This window comes from Rosa rugosa, chromosome 6 (assembly GCF_958449725.1).
Source record: "Rosa rugosa chromosome 6, drRosRugo1.1, whole genome shotgun sequence".
NCBI classification, from domain to species: Eukaryota; Viridiplantae; Streptophyta; class Magnoliopsida; order Rosales; family Rosaceae; genus Rosa; species Rosa rugosa.
This window is the reverse complement of record NC_084825.1, coordinates 36648528-36662755: the sequence shown is the minus strand read 5'-3', so window position 1 is coordinate 36662755 and position 14228 is coordinate 36648528. Positions and strand designations below refer to the sequence as shown.

Here is a 14228-nt window from a genome sequence, read left to right as displayed (position 1 = left end):
TAGTTTTAGTATTCATTGTAGAGTATGGTATGAGAAATGAGGTATCCACAGATGGAGATGTCTACAGTTTCGGCACTCTCTTGTTACTTGTTAGAAATGTTTACGGGGAAGAAACCAACTGATCACATGTTCCAGTGACGGGTCAAATCTTCATAATTTTGTGAAGACAGCTCTAGCACAACGTGTTACAGAGATAATAGATTCAAGATTACTTCAAGGAGATACCAAGAGACCAGATAGATGTCAGTGATGTTGCATCTGAATTGCTTTCCATTAGAGACCGTCTTCTTGCATAAGAAACATCTAAAAGTTTTCTGCTGTGTTATGGGTTGCAGTAGCTTAATGCTTCATCATCTCTTTTTTTTCTTTCTACAATTTTACTGCTTTGGAGTCATGATGTCTATATAGGCAATTTAATTTTGAAAACTGTCTTAAGGCTAGTGCTGACGGGTTTCGGTATATGTTAATCCCTGATAGATTTTGCGTGTGCCTTAATCTTTCATCTCTCTCATCCCTACATCCAAGCTAATAGGGATCTCAACTTTCCATCAGACCATTTCTTGGTCTTTCACTCTTTCAAAACATGAACTTTGTGATGATGCGGACTTCAAACATAGTCAACACTGTTAAAAGATAAACAGTATGCTTTTGCGTACAATCTGGAAAGGGATCAAGTGGCGAAAGTTGAAACAAATCTTTCTGAGATATTGCCTTTATATGATGTTTATGGAGCTAAACTTGGGCATATGCATGTTGGACGTTGTAAATGTGCCGTTTTTATATCAACTGATTTATAAAAATCATCTTAGTAACAACTTTCTAATCGTATTATGGTCTCCTACAGCTTTGACATGTAAAGAGTATCTGAGTTACTAACTAGTATACTAACCAACTATCACACAATTACTTTATCCAGATTCTTCTATTGAGAGTGAGAGGATTGGAGTCGTACGTGCGGGCAAGGCCTCTCTGGTTCTCCTCTTGTCCACAGAACTTTGAGGTCACCTCTCATCTGTCCCAAGGTTAAAAAGGTACCTGCAGAACGTAACTAGCTTATATTACTGCTGCTCATGTTATGAATAATTTAGCGCAGAAAGGTCGGAGGCACACTATGCATGTTACTGCCAGATTATCCAAGCTTAGAATCTTACCAAGTGTGAATGGAACTATGTATAACAAAGCAGGTTGGCCATGTCCATCCATGGCCATGTCCATCCATCAAGTTCAAAGCCACATAGGTGACCAGGAGACCTGCAGTGCGAATTGCCAAGCAATTATTAAAGACGAAATCAATGATGTAAATATCTGGTGGCTTGCTAACCAATTGCATATATTCGCTAGAATAGAGCACTAGACTTTCTACATAAACATAACAACTATTATATAGAGAAAAACAGGGTCACTTTGACAGTGGACAAATTGCTTTGCTCCTTAGTGGCTTTCCCCAAACTTCTATCTCTATCTTTTGTTTTCCCTCTGGTGATATACTGCACTCTACGGATGTAATGCATTTTTCCATGAAAACTTAATGTCATTATGTCCTAAAATATCTTAATTTTTCAAATAGCTCATATATGCTCCATACATTTATCTCCATTGGGCTCTGTTTACCATAAACACACAGAAATTTATAAACAAGAGTTATTAAGTCGCCCAAAATTTATTAGATGGCTCAATTAGTGCATTTTATGAATGCCAGGTGCAACATCGGCTTAGCAAAGAGAAAAAAAGTGCAACGTGTCCCAAAATTTAGCACAGTACATACCTGCACCATAAGCTGTCATTGCCCACACAAAGTAACCCGTTCGAAGAGTCTTATTTGTCAACCAATCATACCTGTAAAAGTTACTGTCACGATTTAGTATCTGTATGGACGATGTGATAACTAGTGAAGTGTAACTGTCATGATTTAGTTTCAAGTCCCATGTTTTAATCATTAATTGATCAAAGTTTTGTGAATAACACAGTAACTCCCAAAATATCTAATCAATGTTAACATGTTGTTTCATGTTCATTTTATAAATCCCAAAACATATATACAAATATCTAATCAATGGACATATTGACCAATAAAAATAACATAACAAAAAAACAAGTCTCTGAAACATTTATGAGTAAAGTTTCAGTTGTAGGGTACTTAAAAGGGATTCTCAAAGACGTGTAGTTTACAAATACAAACCTTAGTGAAAAGGCTACAACCAATCCAGGTAAGATAATATCACCAAACCCGATGATGCTGTAGCCACCCCAAGGATCAAACATCCGTGGGATTTTTAGTAGCATTGGGATACCATCCTCTCCACTTTTATCACCACGAGCCACCTATATAGGAAAGATAAATATTTCAATGTCTTCAACTTGTAAAAAAGGTATCAATACCCAAAACCAATCTTTAGGAGTGGCAGAGAAGTTCTGATTTACTCACCACTATCATGACACTCTCATGGAACCACCATTTAGAAACAAATACCCAGAAGATGTCATAAAAAAAGGCACAACCGAGAAGAACTGTTCCAACCTGATTATAGAGAGAGAGAGAGAGATTAGGGAGGTTATCTTTGTGCATTCTCAATAAGGTGTTCAGTATGAATTGCTCCACTGTCTTAATTGCTAATAATCCAACAGAATATGTAACGAATAAGAGATATCCTTCGGTCCCCAGTTCACCAAAAAAAAAACAAAAAAAAAAAACTAAATAAGTAAATAAGGAATATCTACAAATCAAAGTATAATTGACAAGATAAAAAAAAAAATAGAAAAAGTCATCATGTGTTTTTACAAAATAAGTGCACAGTAGGACTTGAGAGTATGTTGAGTTTACAGAATTACAGATTAAACCCAGGAAAAGAATATTAATAGATATGACCTTGCATTTTCTTATATAATCATCAATAGTAAGCAGCACAATAATAGATGAAAAGAAAAATGTTCACATTTTGCTCGACAAAAATCAGAAAAGGGAAAATGATTGTGAATCATCACCTTGAGATTCGGTACGCGAACAATCTGAAGAACGGTGATTATCAGTGCAATACCCTGATTATTTTTCAGCGCAAGTTAGCGTCTACCAAACATAATACAAGTTACAAATATCACTTGAATGTGAAAGATAACGTGCGGCCATCAGTATTATACATAATAGTATGAAATAAGTGCAGTCCATATAAAACAAAAGGACGAGCGTGATCTGTTTACCAGTTCCTTCTCGTCAAAAAACAGAACTCTGAAGTGCATAAGGGCAAAGTCAATCTTCAGGTACCAAATAGCAATCAGTCATAACATAGGTATTTAAACTATGACTGTTCTACCTTTGGTAATATGATAGCAATACATACATCCAAATGAATCGGAAAAAACTAAATACAGCTGAATTTTTATTATTTTTCTATTTTGCTGAGAAGATGAGAATACCAGATTATCTGCCAACCTATATTTGCACGGAAAAGCTGCGAACAAATGGTTTATGGGTGATTAGTTAAATTTTCCTACATATGATTATGGTCTTCTCTGCTTATCTTTTTTAATGCTATATCAATTAAGTGATGAAGTTTCCACCCTTCTTCTAAAACAAAGGTTTTCCAATCTCCTTATTACTCAGTAAAATCCAATAAGAATGTACAATATACCATCCACGGTAGTTGATTGCTAACTCCTGGATCCCCTGATGTATAAATACTTCTCAAAATTCTCTCGTGATACACTGACATTGTCTAATTATGAATTTAGACCTTGCATGACTTAAAAATATTATTCTCGCGAAATATTTGTAATGAAAACATTACTAGCTTGGAGTGTAAAAACAAAAAAAACAAAAAAAATATATATATATATATATATAAAAATCAGCAGAATGTAAAACAGGGAGATACAGAGGCAAAATTCACTGCATTAGGTATGGATTTAGAACATTCCAGTGAAAATTTAACCAGATCAATATCAAAATAAAAGACGAGAATTTATTTTCTTACAAGGATATCTTGGCCAATCCAAGCAAATGATACACGGCGATACACTGCCCAAACAACAGCAAATGCTATGCAGAAGGGAGCGACAGCTAGTGTCAAATATGAAACAGCTCCAAAGAAGGGCACCTTAACATATGATTCTCCAGCACGTTTAAACCGTCTGAAACTATATTTGCTTAGTTGTCAGCTTCATATTCAGGAGACTTTACAAACAAAACTTACAAGTTTTTAATAACAGATCAATTTTCATTTAAATTTCTAGAATAATGATCCTTGCTTGCATTCTTACATAAAGCTCATCAGTGGTGTTATCAAAGCTCATTAGTTCTGGAGATCTATGGCATTTAATTTGCATTGCTTCCAAAAAGCACTTCTAAGTAAAAGTGTTTCTTAAAGAAGCACTGGTACGCATTGGCAATGCGACCCAAGTAACCAGCATACACTAATAGTTTGGAAGCTAATGACAAAACTATAAGAGAATTCACAAAAACAAAAAAAACAAAAAAACAAAAACAAAAACAAAAAACAAAACAAAAAATAGAAGAAAGGATACATCCAAACAAAGAGCTAGCATAATAAGGTTATGTAATTTACACTAACGTATGAACGAATTACCTATTCTGCTTCCATAATAAAGAATGATAAAACAGATCACACTATAGAATAAATGCCAACAGGAAAAAAAAAAGTTCGTCCCAAAAAACAAGGTCTAGCAGAATCAAGTGATGAATGGATGTCTAAATGAATTACCCATCAAATCCTCCCCTGCCTCCACCAAAATAACAAATAAAAAATAAAGTGAAAGCATCACAAAAGCTAAGGACTACCATAAGGAGGAAAAAGACATTTACCATGATAGCAAGGCCACCAAGCAAGTCTGTAGGCCCTATAAAAAGAAAGAGACTGCATGGTTCAGTACTCACCTCAGAGGACTCGTTGAAAATAATATTAACTAGTACATGCTCAATTAAGAATTTATAATTATAGAGAAAAAATCTGTATAATGCAAAACAGGATACCTCTATCCCACCAATGCAAAACAAAACCACCAGAATCTCGATGAACCAGAAGGACATAAGTTTGTAAAACATAACCAAGAAGCATGAAGCAATCACAACAAAGAGAATTGCTGCCATGGTGCTAATCTCCACTAGAGGACTGGCACCTTCACCTTCCACATGTGAAGACTCGTCAGAAGCATCCTGCACACAGCAATTAAGCACCCAGCAAGAATTGAAGCCACATATACAGCACTAGAGTTACAAAATAGCTGCAAAAAGGCATAGCATAACCTTCAATAGCTTGTCATGCTCAATAGCTGCTTCTCTTGCAGTCCATGCAGACCAATAAGAAGCAAATAAGATGGTACCCACAGCCATAAGCCATAAAAATACTTCTGCAATGTCAACCAGTGGACGCAATGGAGAGTATAGCTGCACAGAAACTGAAGAAAGGGATCGCATAGACAATAGTACAAACAAAAGAAAACCCCTCTTAGAAGGTGAAATTATATGCAAATAGTTAGGTGTATATGTGAACAGAAAAGGAAAAGCATACCTATGGAATTGTTCGTTAATCCATTTTCCAAGATTTCACCAATTTTGTTGGGAAGCATAACAGCAGGTATGCCTATCTCGACATCAGGCTCGTCGTCTTCACAAACCATCTTGAAAAGTTCTATAGGACACACAGCAATACTTTTTGTAACATATACTTATTTTCACCTAATCAATTTTGACCACCATTTTTTTCTACAGTACACACAGCATACTTATTGTTACATATACTTATTTTCACTTGATCAATTTTGACAGTCATTTTTTATAAACAATAACGATTATAACAATGAAATTTTCTTTTCACTTGCTACTGTTTTCCCCCATATTAATTGTAAAAATGTATTGAACATTTTTACTCTGCAAGAGAGTTTAGAGGACTTTAGGATGGAGACTTTTCTAGACCATGAAGATAAGAAAAATTAGATGCAAATACCTGGACGGTTATTTATGATGAGGATGGCTGAAGCATTAGCAGATTCAGCCATATTTGCCTTGGTGGTAAAACTGCAATTTCCTCGGTGTACCAAAATGACCTCACGTGCAAGCTACCCAAAAGATATGCACTACACAATCAGATGAGCATATCCGATAGCTTCCAATCAGGAAGATTATCACTTCTAATTACTGTAAAACATTGTAGTGTAAATTGATGTTATAGAATGGAAAGATCATAACAAGTATACCTTATTCTTGGGTTTGGTACAACAATCAGGGGGGTCTGACAGAACCACTCTAGTATTATTGGCATGCTTCTCCTTTGATTCCAGGGTAGGTCCAAATCGAGCCCCGACACCAACATACTCGTCGGCTTCTACACCATTGATCCAAGTCGGAACCTTTACCTATGTTACCAAAAATAGGACTTCGTTCAAGATATAGGTTACAATAAGCGATAAAAACAAAAGTGCATGCCTCCACAACAATCTTAGGCTAAATTTAATTTCCAAGTAAGCCAGCTAAAGTAAAAGATATAATAAGACTCAAGTATAACAAAGTATTACCGTAATTACTTAACTGAATTGAATTTCCATTCACAGAATAAGAGAGTTAGGTTATATTTCTTTTATCAACTTTATGTTCTGTTCTCTGATCTTTCTTTGTTGAACGACAGAGAAAAGGTTTCGGTTTGTGGCTATCCTTTCTTTTTCTCCTCCCCTCTTTTTCTCCCTCTTTAATCTAACAAAAAGAAAACAGTTATAAAATGCTACCAAACGGACCTTAAGCTTTTATAATTTAATTTTTTCTTGTACTAGATTTCCATTTCCAAGGCCAACACGGCCATAAATTTATAATTTAAATTCATCCATAAATTTTTGTTCACATATTTTCTACCCTTTTCTCAAACAACCAAACAAAACAACTCCAATCGGCTACTCAAGTTCAAATTCCCAGCTAAAGTTTCATTTCCAAGTCACCACAACACCATATTCAACCACCAAACACAACCGAGTTGCAATTAAAATTGATCGACAGTAAGTCTCCAAATACAAACTCAAATTCAACCGAAACAAGCTGAAATTCAATCGAATTAAGAAAATTTAGAGTGAACTTACCAGAACGAAGTCGTTTTCACAACCAGGCCTCCAGCCGAGCTCAAACTGAGACTCGGCACCAGAACAGCAGGTCCGAGGGAAACTCCCGACCCGACCCGACCCGAAACTGAAAGGAGATTGGAGGTTAACTCCTCTGCGACCGAACCGCCGCGGACCGCCTTAGAGAACCACCACACCCTCCACAGACCTCGTCAGAGTCTCTTGAAGCCGCCGCCGAACAACAAGGTTATTGTTATACGAGATGCTTAGAAAAATCAACATATAGATTATGAAATTTGTATTGGCGTGTAATTACTGAAATGCAAATTAGAAAATACAATTATAGAATAAAATCAACATTAACTGGTGCTGCTTACTGGCCTTGGACCCAATAATTGCAACCATACACCAAAAACAGTCGTGTTGGAAAAAAAAAATGATGCATTACTAGTACAGAAGTAATAGTTTGAAGGAAGTCAACTTTTACTGCATTTTCTTTTCATAATATTGTAGTTAAGTGGATTTTATAAGGGTAATGTTTCATTTAGGTGGAGGAAAAATGTAATAAGGACCCAATTCTATCTTCACCAATGATTTGAGGCGCGCCTAAGGCTCAAAAGGCGTCTTTTGCCATCTTTCTTGCCTCAGATTCGATGGCAAGGCGTGAAGGCGTACAAAGCGTAGAAAACATGATTAGAGGTTTTTTTTTTTTCTTTTCTTTTCTCAAATGTTTTAGGACTCATCAAGACCAAGAATCCCTCCTTCCCTCTTTTCTCAAATGTTTTATGGATTTTTTTCGATCAAAGAATAGGGCCAAACGAATGACCAAGTTCCTAGCTAGCTACCTTGAATGAGAAAAATGATGGGTTGGGTGGACCTATGACTTCCTGTTATCTACATTTCTTTGCATCTCTTCAATCGTCTGCGCATCCCACTCTCGGTTCGACTGAAGAGATTCCATGTAATGTCCTTCACTCTTCAACAAATTAGGGATTTTGTTTCAGGACTCTATATTCCAACAAGTCAGGGACTTTATCATCGTAATTAGTAATTACAATCAATATTATCCTATAAGAGTCATTCTTAAAGTAAACCAGTGAAAAATCATTCCTTTCTAGGTTTCCTATATAGTATAGAACTATCACTGGTGGTTCTACATGAAGGATCAGCCTAATGCTCAAGTTCAGTCGCAATATTAGCCAAGGATGACTGCATATATATTTGTGCCAATACTAGCTGAAGCTATTAATAGAACAATTTCTAGTATTAAGTCTCTGGTATAAAGTCCACAGCAGCGCTGTAAAATCTGGTTGAATAACAAAGAACTATCTATACTAATATTGTTATATATAGGGAAATTCGTCCAAACAGTATCTGAACTTTTCCAGACTATTAATTTTCGTACTTAAACTTTGAAAAATGTCACAATGGTACCTGAAGTTTTGGCCCCGACCCAATTTCCATACCTGGAAACAGTAAAATCGTCTACGGTGTTAAATTTTGAAGGATATTTTCATCATTTTACTATTCATCTTCTCTGAAATCGACGAGCCACCACTCGTCTCCATCCTCTTCTTCTCCTCCATTGAAACTATCACCAATACCTCTCTTAGCTATCGACGGCGCGTCCCCATTGATCAACCCACAGCGCCAAATGACTTCCTTCTTCTCCAACTCCCGTCCCTAAATCTAATCCCAGCCCGGGTTCCAGCCCTAGCTCCACCATGCCTTCGCCTCTCCAATCCAAGCCCAATCTCAATCCCAAGAAATTGTTGTACGGCCAAGAGGTGGTCGGCAAGAGGATTAAGGTGTACTGGGCGAGTGATAAGGCCTGGTACGAAGGCTGTGTCAAGTTGTTCAATAAGGAGAGTGGCAAGCACTTACTCCAGTACGATGGTGACGAAGAGACTTTGGATTTGGCCACCGAGAAAATCGAATTGCTTCAACAGACCGTCCAGACCTTTAAGCGCTTGCAGCGAGGTCCTTTGCCCACTCCTGAGGCTCTGGTGGCGGAGGAGGACGAGGAAGACAGTAATGATGATGATGATGATGATGATGATTCCGGCGATGAGGATTGGGGAAAGAGTGTGGAAAGGAAGGTGGTTGAGCCAAAGGAGGAAGACGAGGTTATGGAATTGGAGGATGAGCATGATGATGAGGAAGTGCCCAAGTTCAAAGGAAGGCGCGGCGGTTCCGGTGGTAAACTGAAGTTGAGCGGTGGAGGGAATTTGGGCGCTGCCTAGGAGCAATCTGAAGTTCTGAACATCTTCTTCTCTGTTCATGACGATAAGATTTCATATTCTGTTACAAAATTTCAATCAAATTGGCAGGAATATTCGCACCCACCTCGCCGGAATCCGACCCACCTCGCAGCCGGTTAATGGGTTCTCTCCAGAACCAGTGAGACAACCACAATAGGGGAAGAAGAGCAGAGCAGCAGTCAAGGCTAAGAACCAGACCAACCCTCCGGAAGCCTCTCGGAAAACTACAACGCCGGCGTGCTGAGTCACCGCTTCGCCATCGTGGTCTCGTAGCTCTGGTAGTTCTTTCCAAAGATTAATGTATTCACAGGGTTGGAAAGGAATCGAGTTGGTGGAGGAAAAACATTGATAGCTAAGAGAGGTGTTGGTGATGGTTTCAGTGGAGGAGAAAAAGAGGATGGAAACGATCGAGTGGTGGCCCGTCGATTTCAGAGAAGATGAATAGTAAAATGACGAAAATATCCTTCAAAATTTAACACCGTAGACGATTTTACTGTTTCCAGGTATGGAAATTGGGTCGGGGCCAAAACTTCAGGTACCATTGTGACATTTTTCAAAGTTTAGGTACGAAAATTAATAGTCTGGAAAAGTTCAGACACTGTTTGGACGATTTTCCCTTATATATATGTAGAAATTTATGTATATTATTTTATGATGTAAGGCTTACTCCTTAACGAGGCTCTCCTGAAAATGCCTTGGTTACGCCTTAGCGTTTTAAAACATTGATCTTCACCACGCCAGATAATAATTTAGCTGGAGAGGTCTCTCCTTTCTTCGGGAACCTGTCTAGCCAGCATTGAAATTTTTTATACATAGCAATAACTTGCTCCTAGTTACTTAGGTCAACTAAAAAAAATCAAGAATTTTCTCATTAGGCTCCGATACACTTTACATTGCACAAAACCAAATTGAAAAATAATAGCATGGAAAAACCTTTCCTAGCATTCAAACATTTTAACATAGCCGATCGAGAACAAATTAAGAGGGTCCATTCCATCCAAATTCAATGCAATAAGTCTAGTGTCATTGTCTCTTTGCCTTGAAGCCTAAGGCTAGGCCTCATCATATGGCCCAAAGCCCGCCCGGCCCGGCCCTTCCATTAGGGTGGGCCGGCCTGACCCTTTCTAAAATAGGGTAGGGTATGGGTCATACAAATGAAGCCCGGCCCTACCCTACGGCTCGACCCGACCCTAAAAGCCGGCCCTAAAAATTAATATTATATTTTTATTATTTTCTATTACAAGATTACATGTGTATAAAAACTATAGAAGTTTTGATGAAGTAGTTGAATCGGTCTCTGTCATATTACAACTCTTAAATAGATTCTGGCTGTTTAAGGCCCAAAGCCCAAATGTCGAAGTCCAACTCAAGTAGCCACTTTAGCAAAAGCCAAACCTAGACGTCAAAAGCAAAACCTATCCCACTATCAACCTAATCGAGTCTCTCTCTCTCAGACTCAAACATAGGCCGCCTCTCTCTCACACAGTCTCTCTCAAACCCTCTGTTCCTTCGGAGTCCAGACAGCAAACCTATACTTCTCCGCCGCCAGCCACCACATCCGGCGTTTTTGGACCAACAGAGACTTGCGACTACTCCTTCAGAGTCCAGACCAGCAAACCTATCTTCTCCGCCGCAGATCGAGACTTGTTCTGGTAGGCTTGCGACGACTCGGACCGTAGATCGAGGAGCAGACGGAGTCGGCGACGCGAGCTGAGGCTGTGATGTTGACAGTGGGGAGTTCCGACGCGATCTGAGGCAGTGGAGTAGGCGACGTCGACGCATAAGGTGTGGACTTCGTTCCCAATCTTCGTTATGCATCCACCGCCGACGCAGAAGGTAAGGACCTCGTTCTCAATTTTTGTCTGTTCTGGCCTTCTGGGTTTGAATCTCTCTCTCTCTCTCTCACACACACAATCTCATAGTTCTTCCTTGATCTAGCACTCTCAGAGCGAAAACAGAGACCGGTGATCTCCTTAGAGGCTCAGAGGCCCCAGACTGTGAAGAAGCAGATTGTGAAGAAGCGCCTCAAGCAGTTCAAGAGGCTTCAGACTGACAGGAAGATATGTGTCAAGGTGGGCATCTCTGTGTCATTTGTTCGTTCATTTATATGTGTTTCGGTTTTTGAATGAATATGAATTAGATAAGACTATAATGGAAGTGTATGCATGTATGTCTGCCTCGAATGTATTAGTAGTTATTCTGCTTGGATATATTGGTGAGGATTGTGTGACCTCCGGACCGTTGTTGTGGTTTTTGTCATGAGGAATTATGTTTTAGCAAAATAGCTTGAAATGCTTATTTTTGTGGTATAGATGATCATGCCCAGTCGATTGGAGATTGAGGAAATGTATGTGACTGTGTCTTTTGGATTTGATTTGTTTTGTTTGTGTTAAAATTGTGGTTTCAGTATACATGTTTGCATTTGTTGCTGAACTGAAATATATGTCCAGAAGCAAGCTTCTCCCAGAAATAGGTCCAGTTGCATTTATATATGTTGTTGAATTGAAATATGTCCCATTTGTTCATGATTGGATTGGAGTGCTTATGGTTGTTTAATTTGTGATTTATCTAAATTAATTATATGGTTTTCCTTTGTAGGTCCTTTGCAGGTCCTATATATTAATTATATGGAGTGCTTCAGTTTTTGTAGCCTTAGTGGCTTAGTGCCTCTGCAAACCATGTTTCAATACAGTTTTTGTAACTAAGTTTACCACTTCTTGTAAATTGATGAAGTCATGATGTCATGAACACATGAGCAGTTTTTGTATCAAAGTGTCAAGCATTGCTCATTTTTTGTAGCTTCAGTGGCTTAGTGCCTCTGCGCAATTTCATTTCAATTTCAAATCCACCACTTGATTAGTAAGAATGTGAGTTAGTTTATGTGGGATTTGTAGATATTTGTAATTAACTCAGGTTCTCAAATCTCTAGTATTCAGTTTCATATGTATATATATGTACCTTTTTTTTTCCCTTCAGTTTTAGTAGTTACTAGAATTGTGTTTTATGTGAGTTAAACAAAGACCCGGCCCGACCCTATTTAGAAGGGCTGGCCCGACCCGGCTCTTTCGACCCTTGCAAAACGGGCCTTAAGGGCGGGTAAGGGCTTGCATATTGAAGCCCCGGCCTGGCCCTAAATTTTATTGACTTAGTCAAAGCCCGGCCCGGCCCTACCCTAAGCCCTAAAATTTAGGGTAGGGGTGGCCCATGATGAGGCCTACCTAAGGCAATGCCACATGCTGCTGGTATACCTCAACAAAGCTATTGGCCTCCCCTCCTTGACATTGGACTGGAATAGCCAGGAACAGATAGCATCCACATATAAACATTTTCCTCTCCTTAATTTCCCTCTTTACCCGGCAATTAAGAAATGAAGACTAGAAAAATCAACAATCCCATGTTATGGTCTGAACTTGGTCTTGCTATGTATGTAACTTTACTGTAACCACAGAGACAATAGTCGTCCTCCATCACGTCGTCAATCACGGGTTGGAATTAAGCAAGCGAATAATTAAGTCAAGTCATCTTTTGGAAGGAAGCAATAGCTCCACCGATCTACAGTGGTTGACGGGTTGTCTCTTCCTCTGAGCACTTCCTCATTTCCCTATTACATCTTCCTCTGAGCAATAGTCTGTTATGCCTGAAATGAAACTACTTAATTACCTAGTATTTCACAACCCAACAATGTTGCGGAAAGATGAATAGTAGTGCTAGCTACTACATCAGTACATGTTGTATGAATCTCATCTCCTAGATCTGAAACACATTATTCTATTTGGATCAATCAACCCCACTTGCAGCAATCTGAAATTTGACTAGAGTTCCTAACTAATCGAGTCATTGGGTTGTTGACTTTTTATTGGCACATAACTAGATCAACTCTGAGTCATCAGGCTTCTCAGAGTTCCTATTTCAACCCAACTCTGTGTTATAAATCCCCAATGCATAACTCTGTCTATGATCCACAGAGAGAGAGAGAGAGAGAGAGTATTGGAAATGCACCAGCAGTCGCCTTGAGAAGAAGACGTGATAGTTCAGATATATGGTTGTGGGTTTGATAGGTAATGTCGTGTCCTTCAGTTCGAAACGCAGCTTAAGCATTTTCTCGTAATCTCGTATCATGCAGCGTGTTGTTGGGCTATAACTTACTGGGCCTTGGCCTTGTTCCTTTCTTTAGTGAGCCTGCGCCCTGCGGGCTCCCTACTGAATTTTTTTTTTTTGGCAATGATCTCAACTAATGTTCCTCTGAGCTTTTTTTTTGTAATTTTATTTTTATTTTGTTATTATTATTATTATTATTATTTTAATATGCGAAAAGACTATGATTAAAAATGAAAGCCAATAGGGGGAACCTGTGTATACAACATCAAATGAAAGGGCATTTGATGCATTCCTCTGAACTGTATTGGTCCAAGAGAAACCATTAAAGGATCTATGGCCTACATTTGCAATCGCATCTGTTCAAAGGAACAGTTTTTCAACGAGTATTGATCCCAAAACATATAGTGATAGTGAGACAACATATGGTTTGGTTATATCTGCATATGAGTTTTATGCTTTGTGTGTGATCTATGGTCAGTTTCATATCACATGACAAGCCTATGAGAAAGATTCATCGTTTGGTATGCAGCGTATGCTTAAGTAATTAAAAATGCAGAAGTGGGTGAAATTAGTTTATTCAGCTATTGAGCAGTGTCGTTGTACAGTTTCTGGTGAATTGCGTTTTAATGGACAAATGCATCAATTAGTTCAATAGTCAAACTCTAGAATTCGTGAAGTTTGGATTACCGAAACAATATTGAACTCAGAAGGCTGAATTTGACTGAGATTGACAAAGGTGAAATCAAGACCTAGAATACTGATGGATATTTCCTTGTTGATAGTTGTTTGTTATAAGAAGTAAGGTTCTTATAT

The 14228-nt window shown here is 38.4% G+C and overlaps 1 long non-coding RNA gene and 1 pseudogene across 1 annotated transcript; one reads left to right on the top strand and one right to left on the bottom strand.

Annotated features, from left to right (window-relative positions):
* Positions 1-759: 759 nt before the first annotated feature.
* LOC133715048 (signal peptide peptidase-like 4) lies at positions 760-7217 on the bottom strand (annotated as a pseudogene).
* A 3514-nt stretch (positions 7218-10731) lies between these two features.
* On the top strand, positions 10732-12292 carry LOC133718274 (uncharacterized). The gene is made up of 3 exons (XR_009850207.1): positions 10732-11153; positions 11256-11389; positions 11916-12292. It is a non-coding gene; the product is annotated as an uncharacterized LOC133718274 (long non-coding RNA).
* The last annotated feature ends 1936 nt before the right edge of the window (positions 12293-14228 follow it).